This window comes from Dama dama, chromosome 3 (genome assembly GCF_033118175.1).
Source record: "Dama dama isolate Ldn47 chromosome 3, ASM3311817v1, whole genome shotgun sequence".
Classification (NCBI taxonomy): domain Eukaryota; kingdom Metazoa; phylum Chordata; class Mammalia; order Artiodactyla; family Cervidae; genus Dama; species Dama dama.
The window spans coordinates 16,370,845-16,390,098 of record NC_083683.1 but is presented as its reverse complement, the minus strand read 5'-3'; positions in this window follow the sequence as shown (position 1 = coordinate 16,390,098).

Here is a 19,254-nt window from a genome sequence, read left to right as displayed (position 1 = left end):
GAAGCTCTTCATAATTTTCACACATTTTCAGCCTTTTCATGTTTTCAACACCGCTTCGTACTCCTCCTATTTTTCACACCGTTTCATGTTCCTCATATTTTTCACACCTTTTAATGCTCTTCATATTTTTCACACCTTTTCAGGCTCTTCATGTTTTTCAACACCGCTTCATGCTCCTCCTATTTTTCAGACTGTTTCATGCTCCTCATATGTTTGACACCTTTTGAAGCTGTTCATATTTTTCACACCTTTTCAGGCTCTTCATGTTTTTCAACCGTGCTTCAAGTTCCTCCTATTTTTCAGACCGTTTCATGCTCCTCATATTTTTGACACCTTTTGAAGCTGTTCATATTTTTCACACCTTTTCAGGCTCTTCATGTTTTTGAACACCATTTCATGCTCCTCCTTTTTTTTGACACATTTTGAAGGTCTTCATAATTTTCACACCTTTTCAGGCTCTTCATGTTTTTCAACACCGTTTCATGCTCCTCCTATTTTTCAGATCATTTCATGCTCCTCATATATTTCACATCTTTTGTACCTCTTCATATTTTTCACACCTTTTCAGTCTCTTCAGGTTTCTCAACATCACTTCATGCTTCTCCTATTTTTCACACCGTTTCATGCTCCTCATATTTTTGACACCTTTTCAAGCTCTTTATATATTTCCCACCTTTTCAGGCTCTTAATGTTTTCAACACCGCTTCATGCTCCTCATATTTTTGACATCTTTTGAAGCTCTTCATATTTTTCACACCTTTTCAGGCTCTTCATGTTTTCAACACCGTTTCATGCTCCTCCTATTTTTCAGACCGTTTCATGCTCCTCATATTTTTAACACCTTTTGAAGCTCTTCATATTTTTCACACCTTTTCAGGCTCTTCATGTTTTTGCACACCGCTTCATGCTCCTCCTATTTTTCACACTGTTTCATGCTCCTCTCATTATTGACACATTTCGAAGCTATTCATATTTTTCACACCTTTTGAAGCTCTTCATATTTTTCACACATTTTCAGGCTTTTCATGTTTTCAACACCGCTTCATGCTCCTCCTTTTTTTCAGACCGTTTCATGCTCCTCATATTTTTGACACCTTTTAATGCTCTTTATATTTTTCACACTTGTCATGCTCTTCATGTTTTCAACTCTGTTTCATGCTTCTCCTATTTTTCAAACTGTTTCATGCTCCTCATATTTTTCACAGCTTTTGAAGTTGTTCATATTTTTCACATCTTTTCAGGCTCTTCATGTTTTGGAACACCGTTTCAAGCCCCTCCTATTTTTCAGACCGTTTCATGCTCCTCATATTTTTGACACCTTTTGAACCTCCTCATTTTTTCACAACTTTTGAAGCTCTTCATGTTTTTCCACACCATTCCATGCTGCCTCTATTTTTCAGACCGTTTCCTGCTTCTCCTATTTTTCAAACCGTTTTATTCTCCTCATATTTTTGACACCTTTTGAAGCTCTTCATGTCTTTCAACACGGTTTCATGCAGCTCCTATTTTTCAGACCGTTTCATGATCCTCTTATTTTTCAGACCGTTTCATGCTCCTCATATTTTTGACACTTTTGAAGCTCTTCATGTCTTTCAACACTTTTTCATGCTGCTCCTTTATTTCAGACCGTTTCATGTTCCTCATATTTTTCACACCTTTTGAAGCTCTTCATATTTTACAAAACTTTTCAGGTTCTTCATGTTTTTGACGACTGCTTCATGCTCCTCCTATTTTTCAGACCGTTTCATGCTCCTCATATATTTGACACCTTGTGAAGCTCTTCCTATTTTTCACACCTTTTCAGGCTCTTCATGTTTTTCAACACCGTTTCATTCTCCTCCTATTTTTCAGACCGCTTCAGGCTCCTCATATTTTTGACACCTTTTGAAGCTCTTCATATTTTTCACACCTTTTCAGGCTCTTCATGTTTTTCAACACCACTTCATGCCCCTCCTATATTTCAGACCGGTTCATGCTCCTCATATTTTTGACACCTTTTGTAGCTCTTCATATATTTCACACCTTTTGAAGCTCTTCATATTTTTCACACGTTTTCAGGCTCTTCATGTTTTTCAACGCCGCTTCATGCTCCTGCTATTTTCAGACCGTTTCGACCTCCTCATGTATTTCACACCTTTTGAAGCTCTTCATATATGTCACACTTTTTAGGCTCTTCATCTTTTTAAAACCGTTTCATGCTCATCCTATTTGTCACACTGTTTCATGCTCCTCATATTTTTGTCACCTTTTGAAGCTCTTCATACATTTCACACCTTTTCAGGCTCTTCATGTTTTTCAACACCGCTTCATGCTCCTCCAATTTTTCAGAAAGTTTCATGCTCCTCATATTTTTAACATCTTTTGAAGCTCTTCATATTTTTCACACCTTTTCATGCTCTTCATCTTTTTCCAAAAAGTTTCATGCTCATCCTATGTTTCATACTGTTTCATGCTCCTCATATTTTTGACACCTTTAGAACCTCTTCATATTTTTCACACCTTTTCATCTCTTCATGTTTTCAACACCGTTTCCTGCTCCTCCTATTTTTCAGACCGTTTCATGCTCCTCATATTTTGACACCTTTTGAAGCTCTTCATATATTCTCACCTCTTCAGGCTATTCACGTTTTTCAACAACACGTCGTGCTCCTCCTATTTTTCAGACCGTTTCATGCTCCTCATATTTTTGACACGTTTTGAAGCTCTTCATATTTTTCACACCTTTTCAGGCTCTTCATGTTTTGAACACCACTTCATGCTCCTCCTATTATTCAGAGAGTTTCATGCTCCTCATGTATTTCACACCTTTTGAAGCTCTTCATATTTTTCACACCTTTTGAAGGTCTTCATATATTTCACACCTTTTCAGGCTCTTCATGTTTTTTTAACAATGTTTCATCCTCCTCCTATTTTTGACACATTTTGAAGCTCTTCATATTTTTCACATCTTTTAAGACTCTTCATGTTTTTGAACACCGCTTCATGCTCCTCGTATTTTTCAGACCGTTTCCTGCTCCTCATATTTTGACACCTTTTGAAGCTCTTCATATTTTTTGCACCTTTGTAGGCTCTTCAAGTTTTCAACACCGCTTCATGCTCCTCGGTTTTTTCAGACCGTTTCATGCTCCTCATATTTTTGACACCTTTTGAAGCTCGTCATATTTTTCACAAATTTTCAGGGTCTTCATGTTTTTGAACACCGCTTTATGCTTCTCCTATTTTTCACACTGTTTCATGCTCCTCTTATTTTTCACACGTTTTGAAGCTCTTCATAGTTTTCAACCTTTTCAGGCTCTTCATGTTTTTGAAAACCTTTTCACACTCTTAATGTTTTTCAACACCGCTTCATGCTCCTCCTATTTTTCAGACCATTTCATGCTCCTCATATATTTGACACCTTTTGAAGCTCTCCCAATTGTTCACAGCTTTTCAGGCTCTTCATGTTTTTCAACACAGCTTCATGCTCCTCCTATTTTTCACACCGTTTCATGGTCCTCTCATTTTTGACACCTTTTGAAGCTCTTCATATTTTTCACACCTTTTGAAGCTCTTCATATTTTTCACAACTTTTAAGGCTCTTCATGTTTTTCAACACCGCTTCATGCTCCTCCTATATTTTAGACCGTTTCATGCTCCTCATATTTTTGACACCTTTTGAAGCTCATCATATATTTCACACCTTTTCAGGCTCTTCATGTTTTTTAACACGGCATCATGCTCTTCCTATTTTTCAGATAGTTTCATGCTCCTCAAAGTTTGACAAGTTTTGAAGCTCTTCATATTTTTCACACCTTTTCAGGCTCTTCATGTTTTGAACACCATTTCATGCTCCTCCTATTTTTCAGAAAGTTACATGCTTCTCATATATTTGAGACCTTTTAAAGCTCTTCATATTTTTCACACTTTTTCAGGCTCTTCATGTTTTTCAACACTACTTCATGCTCCTCATATTTTTCATACCGTTTCATGCTCCTCATATTTTTGACACCTTTTGAAGCTCTTCATATATTTCACACCTTTTCAGGCACTTCTAGTTTTTAAACACTGCTTCATGCTCCTCCTTTTTTTTTGACACATTTTGAAGCTCTTCATATTTTTCACACCTATTCACGCTCTTAATGTATTTGAACACTGTTTCATTATCCTCCTTTTTTTTGACACATTTTGAAGCTCTTCATAATTTTCACACCTTTTCAGGCTCTTCATATTTTTCAACACCACTTCATGCTCCTCCTATTTTTCAGATCGTTTCATGCTCCTCATGTATTTGACACCTTTTGTAGCTCTTCATTTTTTTCACACCTTTTCAGGCTCTTCATGTTTCTCAACATCACTTCATGCTTCTTCTATTTTTCACACCGTTTCATGCTCCTCATATTTTTGACACCGTTTCAAGCTCTTCATATATTTCACACCTTTTCAGGCTCTTAATGTTTTCAACACCGCTTCATGCTCATCCTATTTTTCGGACTGCTTCATGCTCCTCATATTTTTGACATCTTTGGAGCACTTCATATTTTTCACACGTTTTCAGCCTCTTCATGTTTTTCAACACTGCATCATGCTCTTCCTATTTTTCAGATCGTTTCATGCTCCTCAATGTTTGACATGTTTTGAAGCTCTTTATATTTTTCACACCTTTTCAGGCTCTTCATGTTTTAAACAACGTTTCATGCTCCTCCTATTTTTCAGAAAATTTCATGCTCCTCATATATTTGAGACCTTTTAAAGCTCTTCATATTTTTCACAGCTTTTCAGCTCTTCATGTTTGTCAACACCACTTCATGCTCCTCCTATTTTTTAGACCGTTTCTTTCTCCTCATAATTTTGACACCTTTTGAAGCTCTTCATATATTTCACACATTTTCAGGCTCTTCATCTTTTTGCACATCGCTTCATGCTCCTCCTATTTTTCACACCGTTTCATGCTCCTCATATTTTTGACACCTTTTGAAGCTCTTCATATTTTTCAAAACTTTGAAGCTCTTCATATTTTTCACACGTTTTGAGGCTCTTCATGTTTTTCAACACCACTTCATGCTGCTTCTATTTTTCAGACCGTTTCATGCTCCTCATATTTTTGCCACGTTTTGAAGCTCTTCATATTTTTCACACGTTTTCAGCTCTTCATGTTTTTCAACACCGCTTCATGCTCTTCCTATTTTTCAGACCGTTTCAAGCTCACCTCATTTTTGACAATTTTTGAAGCTTTTCATATTTTTCAAAACATTTCAGGCTCTTCATGTTTTTGAACACCGCTTCATGCTCCTCCTATTTTTCAGACCGTTTCATGCTCCTCATATTTTTGACACCTTTTGAAGCTCTTCATATTTTTCACATCTTTTGAAGCTTTTCATAATTTTCACACCTTTTCAGGCTCTTCATGATTTTCAACACCGCTTCATGCTCCTGTATTTTTCAGACAGTTTCATGCTCATCCCATTTTTGACACCTTTTGAAGCTCTTCATATTTTTCAGACCTTTTGAAGCTCTTCATATTTTTCATATTTTTGAAGCTCTTCATATTATCACACTTTTCAGACACTTCGTGATTTTCAACACCGCTTCATGCTCCTGCTATTTTTCAGATCGTTTCATGCTCCTAATGTATTTCACACCTTTAGAAGCTCTTCATATATTTCACACCTTTTCAGGGTTTTCATTTTTTTCAACACCACTTCATGCTCCACCTATTTTTCAGACCTTTTCACGCTCATTTCTTTTTGACACCTTTTGAAGCTCTTCATATTTTTCACACCTTTTCAGGCTCTTGATGATTTTCAACACCTCTTCATTCTCCTCCCATTTTTCAGACCTTTTCATGCTCATCTCATTTTGACACCTTTAGAAACTCTTCATATTTTTCACACCTTTTCAGGCGCTTCATGTTTTTTAACACCTCTTCATGCTCTTCCTATTTTTCAGACCGTTTCATTCTCCTCATATTTTTGACATCTTTTCAAGCTCTTCATATATTTCACACCTTTTCAGGCTCTTCATGTTTTTCAACACCGCTTCATCCTCCTCCTCTTTTTCAGACCGTTTCATGTTCCTCCTATTTTTCAGACCGTTTCATGCTCCTCTTAATTTTGACACCTTTTGAAGCTCTTTATATTTTTCACACCTTTTCAGGCTCTTTATGTTTTTGAACACCGCTTCATGCTCCTCCTATTTTTCAGACCGTTTCATGCTCCTCATATTTTTCACACATTTTGAAGCTATTCATATTTTTCACACCTTTTCAGACTCTTCATGTTTTTCAACACCAGTTCATGCTCCTCATATTTTTCAGACCGTTTTATGCTCCTCATATTTTTGACACCTTTAGAAACTCTTCATATTTTTCACACCTTTTCAGGTTCTTCATGTTTTTCAACACCACTTCATGCTCCTCCTATTTTTCAGACCGTTTCATTCTCATCTCATTTTTGACACCTTTTGAAGCTCTTCATATTTTTCACACCTTTTGAAGCTCTTCATATTTTTCACACGTTTTCAGGCTCTTTATGTTTTTCAACACCGCCTCATGCTCCTCCTATTTTTCAGACCGTTTCATGCTCCTCATATTTTTGACACCTTTTGAAGCTCTTCATATTTTTCACACCTTTTCATGCTCTTCATGGTTTTGAACACCGCTTCATGCTCCTCCTATTTTTCAGACCGTTTCATGCTTCTCATATTTTTCACACCTTTTGAAGCTCTTCATATTTTTCACACGTTTTCATGCTCTTCATGTTTTTCAACACCGCTTCATTCTCCTCCTAATTTTCAGACCGTTTCCTGCTCATCTCATTTTGACACCTTTTGAAGCTCTTCATATTTTTCACACATTTTGATGCTCTTCATATTTTTCACACGTTTTCAGGCTCTTCATGTTTTTCAACACCGCTTCATGCTCCGCCTATATTTCAGACCGTTTAATCCTCCTCATGTATTTCACACCTTTTGAATCACTTCATATTTTTCACACCTTTTCAGGCTCTTCATGTTTTTGAACACCACTTCATGCTCTTCCTATTTTTCAGCCCGTTTCATGCTCCTCATGTATTTCACACCTTTTGAAGCTCTTCATATTTTTCACACCTTTTCAGGCTCTTCATGTTTTTGATCACTGTTCCATGCTCCTCCTATTTTTCAGACCGTTTCATGCTCATCATATTTGACACATTTTGAAGCTCCTCATATTTTTCATACCTTTTCATGCTCATCAGGTTTTTGAACACCACTACATGATCCTCCTATTTTGCAGACCGTTTCATAATCCTCATATTTTTAACACCTTTTGAAGCTCTTCATATTTTTCACACTTCTTCAGGCTCTTCATGTATTTCAACACCACTTCATGCTCCTCCTATTTTTCAGACCGTTTAATGCTCCTCATACTTTTGACACCTTTAGAAGCTCTTCATATTTTTCACACCTTCTCAGCCACTTAATGTTTTTCAACACCGCTTCATGCTCCTCCTATTTTTCAGACCGCTTCATTTTCCTCATATTTTTCACCATTTGAAGCTCTTCATATATTTCACACCTTTACAGGCTCTTCTTTTTTTTCAACACCACTTCATGCTCCTCCTATTTTTCAGACCGTTTCATGCTCATCTCATTTTTGACACCTTTTGAAGCTCTTCATATTTTTCAAAACTTTGAAGCTCTTCATATTTTTCACACGTTTTGAGGCTCTTCATGTTTTTCAACACCGCTTCATGCTGCTTTTATTTTTCAGACCGTTTCATGCTCCTCATATTTTTGACACGTTTTGAAGCTCTTCATATTTTTCACACCTTTTCAGGCTTTTCATGTATTTGAACACGCTTCATGTTTCTCCTTATTTTCAGACCGTTTTTTGCTCCTCATATTTTTGACACCTTTTGAACCTCTTCATATAATTCACACGTTTTCAGCTCTTCATGTTTTTCAACACCGCTTCATGCTCTTCCTTTTTTTCAGACCGTTTCAAGCTCCTCTCGTTTTTGACAACTTTTGAAGCTTTTCATATTTTTCACAACATTTCAGGCTCTTCATGTTTTTGAACACCGCTTCATGCACCTCCTATTTTTCAGAGAGTTTCATGCTCCTCATGTATTTCACACCTTTTGAAGCTCTTCATATTTTTCACATCTTTTGAAGCTCTTCATATTTTTCACACGTTTTCAGGCTCTTCATGTTTTTCAACACCGCTTCATGCCCCTCCTATTTTTTAGACCATTTCATGCTCCTCATATTTTTGACACCTTTTGAAGCTCTTCATATTCTTCACACTTTTCAGGCTCTTCATGTTTTTGAACACCGCTTCATGCTCTTCTTATTTTTCAGACCGTTTCATGCTCCTTATATTTTTCACACCTATTGAAGCTCTTCATATTTTTCACAGCTTTTCAGGCTCTTCATGTTTTTGAACTCCTCTTCATGCTCCTCCTATTTTTCAGACCGTTTAATGCTCCTCATGTATTTCACACCTTTTGAAGCTCTTCATATTTTTCACACCTTTTCAGGCTCTTAATGTTTTTGAACACCGCTTCATGCTCCTCCTATTTTTCAGACTGTTTCATGCTCCTCATATTTTTAACACCTTTTGAAGCTCTTCATACTTTTCACACCTTTTCAGGCTTTTCATGTATTTGAACACGCTTCATGCTTCTCCTTGTTTTCAGATCGTTCTTTGCTCCTCATATTTTTGACACCTTTTGAAGCTCTTCATATTTTTCACACGTTTTCAGCTCTTCATGTTTTTCAACATCGCTTCATGCTCTTCCTATTTTTCAGACCGCTTCATTCTCCTCATAATTTTGACACCTTTTGAAGCTCTTCATATTTTTCACACCTTTTCAGGCTCTTCATGTTTTTCAACACCACTTCATGCTCCTCCTATTTTTCAGACCGTTTAATGCTCCTCATATTTTTGACACCTTTAGAAGCTCTTCATATTTTTCACACCTTCTCAGGCACTTCATGTTTTTCAACACCGCTTCATGCTCCTCCTATTTTTCAGACCGCTTCATTCTCCTCATATTTTGACACCATTTGAAGCTCTTCATATATTTCACACCTTTACAGGCTCTTCTTTTTTTTCAACACCACTTCATTCTCCTCCTATTTTTCAGACCGTTTCATGGTCATCTCATTTTTGACACCTTTTGAAGCTCTTCATATTTTTCAAAACTTTGAAGCTCTTCATATTTTTCACACGTTTTGAGGCTCTTCATGTTTTTCAACACCGCTTCATGCTGCTTCTATTTTTCAGACCGTTTCATGCTCCTCATATTTTTGCCACGTTTTGAAGCTCTTCATATTTTTCACACGTTTTCAGCTCTTCATGTTTTTCAACACCGCATCATGCTCTTCCTATTTTTCAGACCGTTTCAAGCTCATCTCATTTTTGACAATTTTTGAAGCTTTTCATATTTTTCACAACATTTCAGGCTCTTCATGTTTTTGAACACCGCTTCATGCTCCTCCTATTTTTCAGAGAGTTTCATGCTCCTCATGTATTTCACACCTTTTGAAGCTCTTCATATTTTTCACACCTTTTCAGGCTCTTCATGTTTTTCCTCACCACTTCATGCTTCTCCTATTTTTCAGCCCGTTTCATGCTCCTCATGTATTTCACACCTTTTGAAGCTCCTCATATTTTCCCACCTTTTCAGGCTCTTCATGTATTTGAACACCGTTTCATGCTCCTCCTATTTTTCAGACCGTTTCATGCTCTTCATATATTTCACACCTTTTGAAGCTCTTCATATTTTTCACATTTCTGAAGCTCTTCATATTTTTCACACCTTTTCAGGCTCTTCATGTTTTTCAACACCGCTTCATCCTCCTCCTATTTTTCAGACCGTTTCATGCTCCTTATATTTTGGACACATTTTGAAGCTCTTCATATATTTCACACCTTTTGAAGCTCTTCATATTTTTCACACCTTTTTGAAGCTCTTCATATTTTTCACACGTTTTCAGGCTCTTCATGTTTTTCAACACCGCTTCATGCACCTCCTATTTTTCAGACCGTTTCATGCTCCTCATATTTTTAACACTTTTTGAAGCTGTTCATATTTTTCACACCTTTTCAGGCTCTTCATGTTTTTCAACACCGCTTCATGCACCTCCTATTTTTCAGACTGTTTCATGCTCCTCATATTTTTCACAGCTTTTAAAGCTCTTCATATTTTTCACACCTTTTCAGGCTCTTCATGTTTTTAACACAGTTTCATGCTCCTCCTATTTTTCAGAGAGTTTCATGCTCCTCATGTATTTCACACCTTTTGAATCTCTTCATATTTTTCACACATTTTCAGTCTCTACAAGTTTTTCCACACCACTTCATGCTCCTCCTTTTTTTCAGACCGTTTCATGCTCCTCATATTTTTGACACTTTTTGAAGCTCTTCATAATTTCACACCTTTTCAGGCTTTTCATGTTTTTGAACACCGCTTCATGATTCTCCTATTTTTCAGACCGTTTCATGCTCCTCATATTTTTGACACTTTTTGAAGCTGTTCATATTTTTCACACCTTTTCAGGCTCTTCATGTTTTTCAACACCGTTTCATGCTCCTCATATTTTTGACACCTTTTGAATCTCTTCATATTTTTCACACCTTTTCAGGGTCTTCATGTTTTTCAACACCGATTCATGCTCCTCCTATTTTTCAGACCGTTTCATGCTCCTCATATTTTTGACACTTTTTGAAGCTGTTCATATTTTTCACACCTTTTCAGGCTCTTCATGTTTTTCAACATCGTTTCATGCTCCTCATATTTTTGACACCTTTAGAAGCTCTTCATATTTTTCATACCTTTCCAGGGTCTTCATGATTTTCACCACCACTTCATGCTCCTCCTATTATTCAGAACCTTTCATTCTCCTCATATTTTTGACACCTTTTGAAGGTCTTCATATATTCACATCTTTTCAGGCTCTTCTTTTTTTTTCAACTCCACTTCATGCTCCTCTTATTTTTCAGACCGTTTCATGCTCATCTCATTTTTGACACATTTGAAGCTCTTCATATTTTTCACACCTTTTGAAGCTCTTCATATTTTTCACACGTTTTCAGGCTCTTCATGTTTTTCAACACCGCTTCATGCTCCTCCTATTATTCAGAACCTTTCATTCTCCTCATATTTTTGACACCTTTTGAAGGTCTTCATATATTTCACACCTTTTCAGCCTCTTCTTTTTTTCAACACCACTTCATGCTCCTCTTATTTTTCAGACCTTTTCATGCTCATCTCATTTTTGACACATTTGAAGCTCTTCATATTTTTCACACCTTTTGAAGCTCTTCATATTTTTCACAACTTTTCAGGCTCTTCATGTTTTTCAACAACGCTTCATGCTCCTCCTATTTTTCAGACCGTTTCATGCTCCTCACATTTTTGACACTTTTTGAAGCTCTTCATATTTTTCACAAATTTTTAGGCTCTTCATGTTTTTCAACACCGATTCATGCTCCTCCTCTTTTTCAGACAGTTTCATGCTCCTCATATTTTGACACATTTTGAAGCTCTTCATATTTCTCACACCTTTTCAGGCTCTTCAGGTTTTTGAACACCGGTTCATGCTCCTCCGATTTTTCATACCGTTTCATGCTCCGCATATTTTTACCACCTTTTGATGCTTTTCATATTTTTCACACATTTTCTGGCTGTTCAAGTTTTTCAACACCACTTCATGCTCCTCCTTTTTTGCAGACCCTTTCATGCTCCCCATATTTTTTACACCTTTTGAAGCTCTTCATATTTTTCACACGTTTTCAGGCTCTTCATGATTTTCAAGACCGCTTCATGCTCCTCCTTTTTTTAGACCGTTTCATGCTCCTCATATTTTTGACACTTTTTGAAGCCCTTCATATTTTTCACACCTTTTCATCTCTTCATGTTTTTGAAAACCGCTTCATGCTCCTCCTTTTTTTCAGACCGTTTAATGCTCCTCATGTATTTCACACCTTTTGAAGCTCTTCATATTTTTCACACCTTTTCAGTCTCTTGATGATTTTCAACACCGCTTCATTCTCCTCCTGTTTTTCAGACCGTTTCATGCTCATCTCATTTTGACACCATTTTAAGCTCTTCATATTTTTCATACCTTTTGAAGCTCTTCATATTTTTCACATCTTCTGAAGCTCTTCATATTTTTCATATTTTTGAAGCTCTTCATATTTTTCACACCTTTTCAGGCTCTTCATGTTTTTGAACACCACTTCATGCTACTCCTCTTTTTCAGACCGTTTCATGCTCCTCCTATTTTTCAGACCGTTTCATGCTCCTCATATTTTTGACAGATTTTGAAGCTTTTCATATTTTTCACACCTTTTCAGGCTCTTCAAGATTTTGACCACCACTTCATGCTCCTCCTTTTTGCAGACCTTTTCATGCGCCTCATATTTTTCACACCTTTTGATGATCCTCATATTTTTCACACCTTTTCAGTCTCTTCTTTTTTTTCAACACCACTTCATGCTCCTCGTATTTCTCAAACCGTTTCATGCTCATCTCATTTTTGACACCTTTTGAAGTTTTTCATATTTTTCACAACTTTTCGGACTCTTCATGTTTTTGAACACCGTTTCATGCTCCTCCTATTTTTGAGACCGTTTCATTCTCCTCATATTTTTGACACCTTTTGATGCTCTTCATATTTTTCAAACTTTTTCAGTCTCTTCTTTATTTTCAACACCACTTCATGCTCCTCCTATTTTTCAGACCGTTTCATGCTCATCTCATTTTTGACACATTTGAAGCTCTTCATATTTTTCACACCTTTTGAAGATCTTCATATTTTTCACACATTTTCAGGCTCTTCATGTTTTTCAACACCGCTTCATGCGCCTCCTATTTTTCAGACCGTTTCATGCTCCTCATATTTTTGACAGATTTTGAAGCTTTTCATATTTTTCACACCTTTTCAGGCTCTTCTTTTTTTTAAACTCCACTTCTTGCTCCTCTTATTTTTCAGACCGTTTCATGCTCATCTCATTTTTGACACATTTGAAGCTCTTCAAATTTTTCATACATTTTGAAGCTCTTCATATTTTTCACACGTTTTCAGGCTCTTCATGTTTTTCAACACTGCTTCATGCTCCTCCTATTATTCAGAACGTTTCATTCTCCTCATATTTTTGACACCTTTTGAAGGTCTTCATATATTTCACACCTTTTCAGGCTCTTCTTTTTTTTAAACTCCACTTCTTGCTCCTCTTATTTTTCAGACCGTTTCATGCTCATCTCATTTTTGACACATTTGAAGCTCTTCATATTTTTCACACCTTTTGAAGCTTTTGATATTTTTCACAACTTTTCAGGCTCTTCATATTTTTCAACAACGCTTCATGCTCCTCCTATTTTTCAGACCGTTTCATGCTCCTCATATTTTGACACATTTTTAAGCTCTTCATATTTTTCACACTTTTTCAGGCTCTTCATGTTTTTGAACACCACTTCATGCTACTCCTCTTTTTCAGACCGTTTCATGCTCCTCCTTTTTTGCAGACCGTTTCATGCTCCCCATATTTTTTACACCTTTTGAAGCTCTTCATATTTTTCACACGTTTTCAGGCTCTTCATGTTTTTCAAGACCGCTTCATGCTCCTCCGATTTTTCAGACCGTTTCATGCTCCTCATATTTTTGACACCTTTTGAAGCTCTTCATATTTTTCACACGTTTTCAGGCTCTTCATGTTTTTCAAGACCGCTTCATGCTCCTCCTATTTTTCATACCGTTTCATGCTCTTCTCATTTTTGAAACCTTTAGAACCTCTCCATATTTTTCACACCTTTTCAGGCTCTTCATGTTTTTCAACACCGCTTCATGCTCCTCCTATTTGTCAGAGAGTTTCATGCTCTTCATGTATTTCACACCTTTTCAAGCTCTTCATATTTTTCACACATTTTCAGGCTCTTCATGTTTTCCACACGAATTCATGCTTCTCCTATTTTTCAGACCGTTTCATGATCCTCATGAATTTCATGCCTTTGAAGCTCTTCATATTTTGCACAACTTTTCAAGCTCTTCGTGTTTCTGATCACCGTTTCATGCTCCTCCTATTTTTCAGACCGTTTCATGCTCATCTCATTTTTGACACCTTTTGAAGCTCTTCATATATTTCACACCTTTTGAAGCTCTTCATATTTTTCACACGTTTGCAGGCTCTTCATGTTTTTCAACACCGTTTCATGCTGCTTCTGTTTTTCAGACGGTTTCATGCTCCTCATATTTTTCACAGCTTTTAAAGCTCTTCATATTTTTCACACCTTTTCAGGCTCTTCATGTTTTTAACACAGCTTCATGCTCCTCCTATTTTTCAGAGAGTTTCATGCTCCTCATGTATTTCACACCTTTTGAAGCTCTTCATATTTTTCACACGTGTTCAGTCTCTTCATGTTTTTCAACACCACTTCATGCTCCTCCTTTTTTTCAGACCGTTTTATGCTCCTCATATTTTTGACACTTTTTGAAGCTCTTCATATTTTCACACCTTTTCAGGCTTTTCATGTTTTTGAACACCGCTTCATGATCCTCCTATTTTTCAGACCGTTTCATGCTCCTCTTATTTTTGACAGATTTTGAACCTTTTCTATATTTTTCACACCTTTTCAGGCTCTTCTTTTTTTTAAACTCCACTTCATGCTCCTCTTATTTTTCAGACCGTTTCATGCTCATCTCATTTTTGACACATTTGAAGCTCTTCATATTTTTCACACCTTTTGAAGCTCTTCATATTTTTCACACGTTTTCAGGCTCTTCATGTTTTTCAACACCGCTTCATGCTCCTCCTATTTTTCAGACCGTTTCATGCTCCTCATATTTTGACACATTTTGAAGCTCTTCATATTTCTCACACCTTTTCAGGCTCTTCATGTTTTTGAACACCGGTTCATGCTCCTACGATTTTTCTAACCGTTTCATGCTCCGTATATTTTTACCACCTTTTGAAGCTTTTCATATTTTTCACGCATTTTCTGGCTGTTCAAGTTTTTCAACACCACTTCATGGTCCACCTTTTTTGCAAACCGTTTCATGCTCCCCATATTTTTTACACCTTTTGAAGCTCTTCATATTTTTCACACCTTTTCAGACTCTTCATGTTTTTGAAAACCGCTTCATGCTCCTCCTTTTTTTCAGACCGTTTAATGCTCCTCATGTATTTCACACCTTTTGAAGCTCTTCATATTTTTCACACCTTTTCAGGCTCTTGATGATTTTCAACACCGCTTCATTCTCCTCCTGTTTTTCAGACCGTTTCATGCTCATCTCATTTTGACACCATTTTAAGCTCTTCATATTTTTCACACCTTTTGAAGCTCTTCATATTTTTCACACTTTTTGAAGCTCTTCAGATTTTTCATATTTTTGAAGCTCTTCATATTTTTCACACCTTTTCAGGCTCTTCATGTTTTTGAACACCCCTTCATGCTCCTCCTCTTTTTCAGACCGTTTCATACTCCTCCTATTTTTCAGACCGTTTCATGCTCCTCATATTTTTGACAACTTTGAAGCTCTTCATATTTTTCACACCTTTTCAGGCTCTTCATGTTTCTGATCACCGTTTCATGCTCCTCCTATCTTTCAGACCGTTTCATGCTCCTCATGAATTTCACACCTTTTGAAGCTCATCATATTTTTCACAACTTTTCAGGCTCTTCATGTTTCTGATCACCGTTTCATGCTCCTCCTATCTTTCAGACCGTTTCATGCTTCTCATATTTTTGACACCATTTGACGTTCTTCATATTTATCACACCTTTTCAGGCTCCTCATGTTTTTGATCACCGTTTCATGCTCCTCCTATTTTTCAGAACATTACATGCTCCTCATATTTTTGACAACTTTGAAGCTCTTCATATTTTTCACACCTTTTCAGGCTCTTCATGTTTTTCCACACCACTTCATGCTTCTCATATTTTTCAGACCGTTTCATGCTCCTCATGTATTTCACAACTTTTGAAGCTCTTCATATTTTTCACATCTTTTCAGGCTCGTCATGTTTTGATCACCGCTCATGATCCTCCAAATTTTCAGACCGTTTCATGTCTTCATATTTTTGACCCCTTTTGAAGCTCTTCATATTTTTCACACCTTTTCAGGCTCTTCATGTTTTTGAACACCGCTCATGATCCTCCAAATTTTAAGACCGTTTCATGCTCTTCATATTTTTGACACCTTTTGAAGCTCATCATATTTTTCACACCTTTTAAGGCTCTTCATGTTTTTCCACACCACTTCATGCTTCTCATATTTTTCAGACCATTTCATGCTCCTCATGAATTTCACACCTTTTGAAGCTCTTCATATTTTTCACACCTTTTCAGGCTTCTCATGTTTTTGATCCCCGTTTCATGCTCCTCCTATTTTTCAGACCGTTTCATGCTCTTCATATTTTTGACGCCTTTTGAAGCTCTTCATATTTTTCACACCTTTTCAGGCTCTTGATGTTTTCCACACCGTTTCATTCTGCTTCTAATTTTCAGGCCGTTTCATGCTCCTCATAATTTTCACACCTTTTGAAGCTCTTTATATTTTTCAAACCTTTTCAGGCTCTTCATGTTTTTGAACACCGTTTCATGCTCCCCCTATTTTTCAGACCGTTTCATCCTCATCTCATTTTTGATACATTTTGAACCTCTTCATATTTTTCACACGTTTTGAAGCTCTTCATATTTTTCACACCTTTTCAGGCTCTTCATGTTTTTGAACAACGCTTCATGGTCCTCCTATTTTTCAGAACGTTTCATGCTCCTCCTGTATTTCACACCTTTTGAAGCTCTTTATATTTTTCAAACCTTTTCAGGCTCTTCATGTTTTTGAACACCGTTTCATGCTCCCCCTATTTTTCAGACCGTTTCATGCTCTTCATATTTTTGACACTTTTTGAAGCTCTTCATGTTTTTGACACCTTTTGAAGCTCTTCATATATTTCACACCTTTTCAGGCTCTTCATGTTTTTCAACACCACTTCATGCTCCTCCTATTTTTCAGACCATTTCATGCTCATCTAATTTTTGCCACCTTTTGAAGCTCTTCATATATTTCACACCTTTTGACGCTCTTCATATTTTTCACATTTTTGAACCTCTTCATATTTTTCACACTTTTTCAGGCTCTTCATGTTTTTCAACACCACTTCATGCTCCCCCTATTTTTCAGACCGTTACATGCTCCTCATATTTTTGACACCTTTTGAAGCTTGTCATATTTTTCACAACTTTTCAGGCTCTTCAGGTTTTTGAACACCGCTTCATGCTCCTCCTATTTTTCAGACCGTATCATGCTCCTCATAGGTTTCACACCTTTTGAACCTCCTCATATTTTTCACACGTTTTCAGCCTCTTCATGTTTTTCAACACCACTTCATGCTCCTCCTATATTTCAGAGAGTTTCATGCTCCTCATGTATTTCACACCTTTTGAAGCTCTTCATATTTTTCACACCTTTTCAGGCTCTTCATGTTTTTCAACACAACTTCATTCTCCTCCTATTTTTCAGACCGTTTCATGCTCATCTCATTTTTGACACCTTTTGAAGCACTTCATATTTTTCACAGCTTTTGAAGCTCTTCATATTTCTCACACGTTTTCAGGCTGTTCATGTTTTTCAACACCACTTCTTGCCCCTCCTAATTTTCAGACCTTTTCATGCTCCTCATATTTTTGACACGTTTTGAAGCTCTTCATATTTTTCACACCTTTTCAGGATCTTCATGTTTTTGAACACCGTTTCATGCTGCTCCTATTTTTCAGACCGTTTAATGCTCCTCATATTTTTCAAATTTTTTGAAGCTCTTCATATTTTTCACACCTTTTCAGGCTCTTCATGTTTTTGAACACCGTTTCATGCTGCTCCTATTTTTCAGACCGTTTAATGCTCCTCATATTTTTGACATTTTTTGAAGCTCTTCATATTTTTCACACCTTTTCAGGCTCTTCATGTTTTTGAACAGAGCTTCATGCTCCTCTTATTTTTCTGACCGTATCATACTCGTCATATTTTTCACACCTTTTGAACCTCTTCATATTTTTCACACCTTTTCAGTCTCTTCATGTTTTTCAACACAACTTCATGCTCATCCTATTTTCCAGATCGTTTCATATTCCTCATGAATTTTACACCTTTTGAAGCTCTTCGTATTTTTCACACCTTTTCAGGCTCTTCATGCATTTGAACACATTTTCATGCTCCTCCTATTTTTCAGACCGTTTCATGCTCCTCATAGTTTTGACACCTTTTGAAGCTCATCATATTTTTCACACTTTTTCAGGTTCTTCATGTTTTTCAACACCGCTTCATGCTCCTCCTATTTTCAGACCGTTTCATGCTCCTCATATTTTTGACATCTTTTGAAGCTCTTCATATTTTTTAAACCTTTTCAGGCTCTTCATGTTTTGGAACACAGCTTCATGCTCCTCCTATTTTTCAGACCGTTCCATGCTCCTCATATTTTTGACACCTTTTGAAGCTTTTCATATTTTTCACAACTTTTCAGGCTCTTCATGTTTTTGAACAACACTTCATGCTCCTCCTATTTTTCAGACCGTATCATGCTCCTCATAGGTTTCACACCTTTTGAACCTCCTCATATTTTTCACACGTTTTCAGCCTCTTCGTGTTTTTCAACACCACTTCATGCTCCTCCTATATTTCAGAGAGTTTCATGCTCCTCATGTATTTCACACCTTTTGAAGCTCTTCATATTTTTCACACCTTTTCAGGCTCTTCATGTTTTTCAACACAACTTCATGCTCCTCCTATTTTTCAGACCGTTTCATGCTCATCCCATTTTTGACACGTTTTGAAGCACTTCATATTTTTCACAGCTTTTGAAGCTCTTCACATTTCTCACACGTTTTGAGGCTGTTCATGTTTTTCAACACCACTTCTTGCCCCTCCTAAATTTCAGACCGTTTCATGCTCCTCATATTTTTGACACGTTTTGAAGCTCTTCATATTTTTCATACCTTTTCAGGATCTTCATGTTTTTGAACACCGCTCATGATCCTCCAAATTTTCAGACCGTTTCATGCTCGTAATATTTTTAACACCTTTAGAAGCTCTTCATATATTTCACACTTTTTCAAGCTCTTCATGTTTTCCAAACCGCTTCATGCTCCTCTTATTTTTCAGACCGTCTCACGTTCATCTCATTTTTGACAGCTTTTGAAGCTCATCATATTTTTCACACCTTTTGAAGCTCTTCATATATTTCACACCTTTTCAAGCTCTTCATGTTTTCCAAACCGCTTCATGCTCCTCCTATTT